Raw genomic sequence first — 8,194 nt, forward strand, 5'->3', positions numbered from 1 at the left:
CAAGGCAGGCAACGCCTGGGGCGCCGGGTCTGGGTTGCGCTGACACGGGTCCAGACTGCGGGTACCCTCAGTCCTTTGCAAGTGCTGAATAAATCCAGCAATCCTGAATTCCAGGTTGTACTGCTCCCCCAACTGTCACATTTGTCTGGCAAGATCCCAGCCACTAACACCTATCCCATCTTTCCAAAGCCGGACTTGAAATGACTATTTAGAAAGAGAATTAAGTGGCAGGGCTTTATTTCCCATTTCTTTTTGCAGCTGTTTTTCCAAGTCACCAGTTCCCCAAATAAACTTGCTTTTGCTTTGAACCAAACTTTCTCTTGACACACAGAGGATGCACACACAGCGACCTTCTAGATTTGTGGAATCCTTTGGCTGTGTTATTTATTGGCTCACAGGGGCAGCGTAGAGCTATTAGATGTCAAGAAGCCCAAAAAGGAAAGCGCTAAAGGAAATGTATTTCTGTGTTTTAGCATGATACCTCGGAAACTGTCCTCTGTGAACCATGCATCACGTCACGTGTGTTTTTGACTTCAGGAGCTTCATGGGATCTCAGAACAAGTTGTGAATCCTGTGTGTCGGCCTGAGACTTCGCAGAGGCCTCGTAGGGTAAACAAGCGAGCAACTTGGCCTCGCTTCTGCTGTTTTTACAAAGTCCAGCTTATTCAAGAAGACAGAGGGCAAAGCGTAAAACTTAGCTTTGCAATAACGCATTTTTCCAGATGCTCTGTGTCTGCCGCTCACTTGCGAGATGATATGGTGGCCTTGTGAGGTGGCAGAAGTTGGGGCGATGCCAGCACTGACACGTGTGGGGGGGCACAGAGCAGTCTCGGGCCAGGGGGACAGAGTGCCGCAGGCACGGCAAGGCCCCCTCACTCGGGCCTGACCGACCTCCTGACCCCCGGTTCCATGAATGGGGTGCAGGGCTGTTTTATGCCATTCAGTTTAGGGGGTAATTGTTATCCGGCCATCATGTTGGGACATACCCACCCAATGACATCTGAATGAAGACAGACATCTAACCGAGAAAATCACATGTTCACTTTGTGAAAACATACCAGTTGCCCTCCGCTCTCATGCTATAAATGGTCTAAGAGCCCAGGTGAGCGTCCTGCCCCAGCTCACCTCCCCACGCCTTCTCCTGGGTTCCCTCTCTCCACACCCCCAAAGTCAGAGGTATTCCAGCTGAGGTTTTCCAGGGACCCCATGGGGGCCCCACCCTTTCTCCTTCCTCTTCCAAGGTCTCATCAGTAGGAAAAATGGTGGAAACCTGTAGGAATAGGGTTATGAAGGTTAGCATACCTGGGGTGGAGGCTCACCGTCTTTGGACACATACTCCCAGCTGTGTACACTGGCTATCAAGTGTACACGTCTTTAACCAACATCTTTAACCCAGCAAAAAGTAGTTCATGTGTAAAATGTTTAAAATCCATATCATGCAGAGAGTGGTCAATAAACATTCTCCTACCCCCTCTTCCCATGCCCAGGACTAAGCACTGTTAACACCCTGGAACCAGACTGCCTGGGGCAGAATCCCAGCTCTGCAGGGGACTGGCTATGGGACCCTGCCCCCAGGTCCCCCATCTGTGGAATGGGGACAACTTTCCTCATAAGAGTTACATGGGTTAATATACCAAAAGCACTTAGAACAGAGTCTGACACAAAGTCTCAATGTCAAGGAGCTGTTACACCTCCACCACCGTCATCACCTAGGGTGTTTTCTGTAGCCTTCATGGGCTCAGGGATGGCAGTGTTGGAGGGGACCTAGAATTAGGGAGGAGTGGGCACATCTGGGCACAGTGGCCACTTGGAAGGTAACGAACACCTGCAACTCCACCCTCATGGCAGACCCTTCGGGGGTCTGTGCTTCTCTGGGAGGTGCAAATCTTATTTCAAAGGGTGTTATAGGGTAAGAGGGCCAGAAATGGCTAAAACGTTGATATGAGAAAGTAAGCAAAACTGACACAATTCTGACCAAAAAACCCAACTATAAAAAAACAAGCAAGAATGATTAAAATCAGCTTGAGTGGAAAGGAAAATTGATCATTTCACCTAAGCAGAAGCAGAGGGATGCAGTCAGGGTGGTCGGCTGAGACTCACAACGGCATCAAGACTCAGAGCTTTTTCATGAGGAAAACTTTTCTAGAGTGCACCCCTTCCTTCAGATATTTTAAAGGGTTTTATTTATTTATCTTTACAGGGGAAGGGAAGGAGAGAGGGAGAGAAACCTCAATCTATGGTTGCCTCTCCTGCATCCCCTGCTGGGGACCTGGCCTGCAACCCAGGCATGTGCCCTACTGGGAATCAAACCACAGTTGTTTGGTTCGCAGGCTCACGTTCAATCCACTGAGCTACGCCAGCCAGAGCTCCCCTCAGATTTTACCTTCCATCTCTTTGGCCGGTTACGCCACAGGACCATGCCTCGACCAGTCCCTGGCAGGAGGAGTGAAATTACCATGATGGTCTTAGACTACTCAGCACTCACCTGAAGACTCGTCCAAACGAGCAGGCCTGGGAGAACAGGGAAGAAAGGGAGCTGCAGCCAAGTCCTTGCTGACCTTCCTTTCTTATTCCAGAAAGCTCCCTTCAGTGGGACATGCGACTTAGCCATACCATGATCAAAGGATTAAGTGATGAGGATGAAGCAAAAAAAACACAAAAACCCCAGAAAACCAAGGCTGCATAAAATGAAGCCTGAAATACAATTAACACAGAAAACGCAGGGCGCCCCTGGGCTTGCCGAGGGTGGGCCATGGCCAGGGGTCTGGCAGCCGATGGAAGCAGGTCCAGCAGAAGGTGCAGACGGTGGCTTGTGGCTGGATGTGCCCCACGGATGTGCTCGGTCTGGGCCTTCCCAGCGTCTTGTTTGCGACTCTTTTTCTATTGGTTTATTTACACTTATTTGTTTATTTTTCAGTTGTTTGGTTGCCAACCTTAAAAATTGGGATATTTCATTTCGTTTGGAAGTATTCCCAGGTTACCTTTACTTTAAAAAATCAGCCTGCCTTCCGCCGCGGCCATCAGCCGGGCGGACGTAGGCATGGAGCCCACACAGCCCCCCACGTGGCTGCCCTGCCCACGCCCCGCGTCCGTCACCTGCATCGCCCACGGGCCCTTCAGTGTGTGCCCTGGGACTGGTTTACGGAGTCCCTGCAACAGAAGCCGACCACTTCCTCAGGAGAACACGGGGTCCCAACCGTAAGACAAGAAGACCTCAGAAGATGGTCACTTCAGGGTATAACGAACACCTCACCTTATCCTCACTGTAGACGCCTTCAAGGCTCTCACAGGATGGCTCCTTATTAAGGTTTTCTACCCCAAACCGGGGGACAGACAGAGGGAGCGGGCCTGCAGGCAGAGGGGGACAGGTACATGGAAGTCTCCCACCGCTCAGGGATAACCTTTCAAGAGAAAGTCTCCAAAGCTGCTTCTCACTTGGAGAAGGCTGCATGTTGCACAGAAGAAGAATGTGTCCCAACAGCTGAGATTAAAGAGAGTAGGAGAGGGATTGGAATGAAGGACTAGATCTGGAGAATGGTTCTCAGGCTGAGAACAACTTCACGGCCTGTCCCTGGTCTGAAGCGCCGATATTCCCCTCCACCGAGAATCGGGTCTTGATGGAAAGAGCTGCCTTCTGCCTCTGAGTGAGCCTTTCATGGCAGCCATGCGTCTTCCGGTCCAGACTGGAATGTCCACTGGCTGGAGGGATTAAGAAATCCATATGAGAAATTTTGTCACATTCCTTTAAATGTGAAACTCTTCCTCCAGAATCAGGTGAAGAGGCCTCTGAGCAGATGCGCACGCAGATGGGGCCTCTCTGCTTTCCTGCTCCTCGCCGCCCCCACTCCGCAGGCTCTCCGGAAAGGGTAGATAATGAAAAGTGACTCAGGAAGCCAAGAATGTGAATTATGTGACACGCAGCCCGGATCCAGCCCATGTACGGTTATTGTTCTACCCACCCCAGCAAGCCTGGAAATGAGAGGCCAGCTTGCTTTTAAAAAATGTGTTTTTGCAACACATTTGTGTTCATGAAATAACATCCACTCAGTTTGGTCGGTTCAGACAAAACAGCCCAGAGAGAGGGAGGGAGGAAAGAGAGAGGGAAGGAGGAAGGAGAGAGAGAGGGACAGACAGACAGAGACAAATGGACAGAGAGAGATTAGACGAAAGCAGCAAACTTGTTTTGGGCTCCCTGCAACACACACACCAGCGCACATACTACATGCCTGCTTACCCGCAGACGTCACCTACCTGGTCTTCATCAGAACGATGAAAGGCCTTCGGCACAACCGGAGCAGGAAACCAATTTCCCAAGTTGTTAGCTAAAGCTATTGGAAATGCATTATCACATGATATGCTTCACTGAGCTCTTTAACTGGAAAGAAGTGAGCACAGGAGCCATTCCTGTGGTATGGCAAGGGGGGACAGCTCTGCCACATAGACCTTGAGGGGAGGGAGGGCCTTGGGACTTGCTGCTGGGAACCAGCTATTCGGGGACAGAAAAGAGCAGAGCCGCTCTTTCATACGGCCAGACTCGTTCTGGTAAGATTTTGCCAGAGTGGAGATGGTTGGAAAAAGGATACGATGTAGCTGGAAGGACACAGCCTGGCCTTGAAACTTGGCCCTGTGTGATCTTGGACCACCTGTTTAACCACTCTTTGCCTCAGTTTTCCTATCTGTGAAGTGGGTGTGATAATGGCCCCTTAGCGGAATAACAAAGGATTGCTATGAAGGCAAGATGAAATTAGATGAGTAAATCTGGATCCAGTGCTGGGCGCAAAGCACTCAGATAATTTTTATTATTTCTATTCCTTGCCCAGCAACTCAGCCCTGAAGTGGACTTGCAATGCCCAAAAATATGACTAAAATTAATATGCACACACTTGGCTGCTTAGTCATCAGGCTGAGAAGCAATGAACATGTAAAATACAAAGCTTATCCCTGGTTATAGCCAGTAAAAACAAGAAGTCAAGTGAGAGAATATCCCTGACATATCTCAGTAAACTATAGAACACTACACGAATCTCAGAATCCACTGAAGTGATTTCAAAGAGGCCTGGTATTTTCCAACAGAGGGGGAAAATCAAGTCAGAAAGTATTTATTACATTCCTACTAGGTCCCTATAACTATAGATAAAAAAGATATAAGAATAAGTGTATAATCAGTACCTTTTACATATCAAGTACTTTATTTTATTCAATTCTTCAAGCTAGATATCTCCATTTAAAACATGAGGAAATTAAGACCCAGGTTAACCAACTCGGCCAAGGTCACACGATCAATAAATGACTGAGCTAGGACTGGAACTTGTGCTGTCCAATGACAGTGGTGAAGATGACAGTGTTTAATTTGGCTGCTTTCCAGGTGCCAGGCAATGTGCTGACCCCGCCCTCCACTGCTTCATCTACTCTTTTTTTTTTTAATTTTTTTTATTGATTATGCTGTTACAGTTGTTCTATTCCCCCTTTATTCCCCTCCACCCTACCCCCATCCCCACCATCACCCCCCCTTTAGTTTATGACCATGTGTCTCAAGTCCTTTAGATTCTATATTTCCTATGCTATTCTTGCCCCCCCCATCTATTTTCTATCTACTGTCTATGCTACTTATTTTCTGTACCTTCTCCCCCCTTCTCCTCCTCCCACTCCCCTGTTGCTAACCCTCCTTGAGATCTTCATATCTATGTTTCCACTCCTGATCTAGCTGTCCTTTTAGTTTGCTTTCGTTTTAGGTGTGGTTGTTAATAACTGAGTTTGTTGTCCTTTCACTGTTCATGTTTCTTTAACTTCTTTTTCTTAGATAAGTCCCTTTAACGTTTCATATAATAAGGGCTTGGTGATGATGAACTCCTTGAATTTGATCTTATCTGAGAAGCACCTTATCTGTCCTTCCATTTTAAATGAAAGTTTTGCTGGATAGAGCAATCTTGGATGTAGGTCTTTAGATTTCATGACTTGGAATACCTCTTTCCAGCCCCTTCTTGCCTGTAAGGTCTCTTTTGAGAAATCCGCTGACAGTCTGATGGGGACTCCTTTGTAGGTGACTGTCCCCTTAGCTCTTGCTGCTTCTAGGATTCTCTCCTTCATTTTAATCTTGGCTAATGTAATTACGATGTGCCTTGGTGTGTTCCTTCTTGGGTCCAACTTCTTTGGGACTCTCTGAGCTTCCTGGACTTCCTGAAAGTCTATTTCCTTTGCCAGATTGGGGAAATTCTCCTTTATTATTTGTTCAAATAAGTTTTCCACTGGTGGCTGTGCCTTTCCCCCCTTCTGGTACCCCTATAATTCGGATGTTGGAGCGTTTAAAGATGTCCTGGAGGTTCCTAAGACTCTCCTCATTTCTTTGAATTCTTGCTTCTTGACTCTTTTCTGTTTGGCCATTATTTGCTTTCTTCTGGTCCACTCCATTGATTTGAGTCCCAGTTTCCTTTTCATTGCTATTGGTGTCCTGTGCAATTCCATTCATTTCAATTAGTTTCGCCTTCATATATTTGTCTAATTTGTCCGTATAATCAACCAGTTCTGTGAGGATCCTGATCACCAATTTTTTAAACTGTGCGTCTGTGAGTTTTGCTATTTCTTCATCGCTTAGATTTATTTCTGGGGCTCTGAGATCCTCCTGCGCCATTCTTGGTCTGTTTGGGCCCTTTAAGTGTGAGAAGCGGTGGCTTGGATTCCCAGGTCGCTGGGTTGTGATGCTGTATGTGGGGGCGTGGCCAGAGCAGGGAAATGGCGACCCCCTCTGCCGCTTCTCACAGCTGGGCGCGGAGGAGCAGTGCCTTAGGTGGTTCACCTGGGCCGGGCCACTCAGAGTCGCTGGGTTATGACGCTGTATGTGGAGGTGGGGTCAGAGCAAGGAAATGGCGGCGCCCTCCACTGCCGCTTGCCGTGGGGACCTGCCGGCCCGGTCCAACCGCCCACTCCCTCGCCTGTCCACCCTCACACAAATGCGTGACCTCAGTCAACACGCAGCCCCGGGCCCGGCTGTGTCCCCCGAGGTCGCTCGCCTGGTTGCTCGCTGGGTCGCTCACCAGGTCCGACCCTGCGCCTGGATTCTGTGGGCCTGAGTGTGTCTGGCCGAGTTTTCCTGCGCAACCCTGCTCCGCCAGCCGCTGGTTTCGCCCCTTACCGGTCAGGCTGAAGAATTTGTTGTTAACGGGCTTCCGAAAAGTTCAATTTTCCGTGTTCTGGCTGTGTTTTCTGTTGCTAATATTTAGTTTTCTCTAATCTTGGTTGTGGGAGAAGGCACGGCACATCCACCTATGCCTCCATCTTGGCGGAAGTCCTCATCTACTCTTCACACACTGCTGTGGGGCAGGTACCATCGCTGTGCCCATTTTGCAGATGGAGGTCAGGAGGCCTGGTACCCGCTCACCTGCTGACCTGTCCTGGAGTGTGAGTGCCAAGCTCTGCACCTGTCCCTAAGAGCAGGGGTCCTGGGGGTGGAAAGCACCCCCGCTCTGTTCTAGATCTCATTGTGTCTCCCAAAGAGTTGTTGAAGATCACGCACACTTTTGGGTTGGCTATTCCTCCTTCCCTGTCTCACGGTCCTCACTCATTCCTGCCTCCTTGGATCTCCTCCCAAATAAACTATCTGCATCCAAATCCTTATCTCAGGCTCTGCTTCTCAGGGATCCCAAATTAAGACAAATAGCTGGAGCAAGGATGCAAAAGTAAGTCTGGCAGGAGAGCGTGGAAGATACCAGAGGCCAGTTTGTTTGACTGGCATGTGAAAGTGCCCAGCAGGTGGCTGAGAGTCTGGAGTGGTTGCCAGTGGCCAGACCACAGAGGCCACCATGTGCCAGGTGAGGAGCTTGGCTCCATCCTGTAGGTAAAGGGAGCCACTGAGAAGCTGACGGAGTCACAGGGGAGCCATGAAGGGAAGGGACCTGCTCAGAGTTGCTTCTGAAAAGACACCATGCTTGCTGTTTGTGAGGGGGGTGTGGGAGAGGCAAGGCTGGGACACCAGGATGCATTAGGAGGCCATGGCGGTGACCCAGAGAGTGTAAGAACAAGCTGACCAAGCAAGGGAGCTGTGGAGACGGCTCTCAGGATGGAGTCGAGGAAAACGTTAGAGGTCAAGTTCACCGAGGAGGGCTAATTCATCTGTTTTTCCATCACCCAATTTTTGCCCCCAAATTCTTATATGCTGAGAAATTCCTTGGAAAACTGGGACAGTTGGGGTCTCAGTCCA

At 49.2% G+C, this 8,194-nt stretch overlaps 1 long non-coding RNA gene across 1 annotated transcript; it reads right to left on the minus strand.

Annotated features, from left to right (window-relative positions):
- Nucleotides 1-234: 234 nt before the first annotated feature.
- Nucleotides 235-4,326, minus strand: LOC128626706 (uncharacterized). The gene is made up of 3 exons (XR_008390748.1): nucleotides 4,252-4,326; nucleotides 2,486-3,699; nucleotides 235-1,270 (listed from the first exon to the last, which is right to left on the minus strand). It is a non-coding gene; the product is annotated as an uncharacterized LOC128626706 (long non-coding RNA).
- Between the last annotated feature and the right edge of the window lie 3,868 nt (nucleotides 4,327-8,194).

Source organism: Artibeus jamaicensis, unplaced genomic scaffold (genome assembly GCF_021234435.1).
Source record: "Artibeus jamaicensis isolate MK-2021 breed Jamaican fruit bat unplaced genomic scaffold, CSHL_Jam_final scaffold_916, whole genome shotgun sequence".
In the NCBI taxonomy this organism is placed as follows: domain Eukaryota; kingdom Metazoa; phylum Chordata; class Mammalia; order Chiroptera; family Phyllostomidae; genus Artibeus; species Artibeus jamaicensis.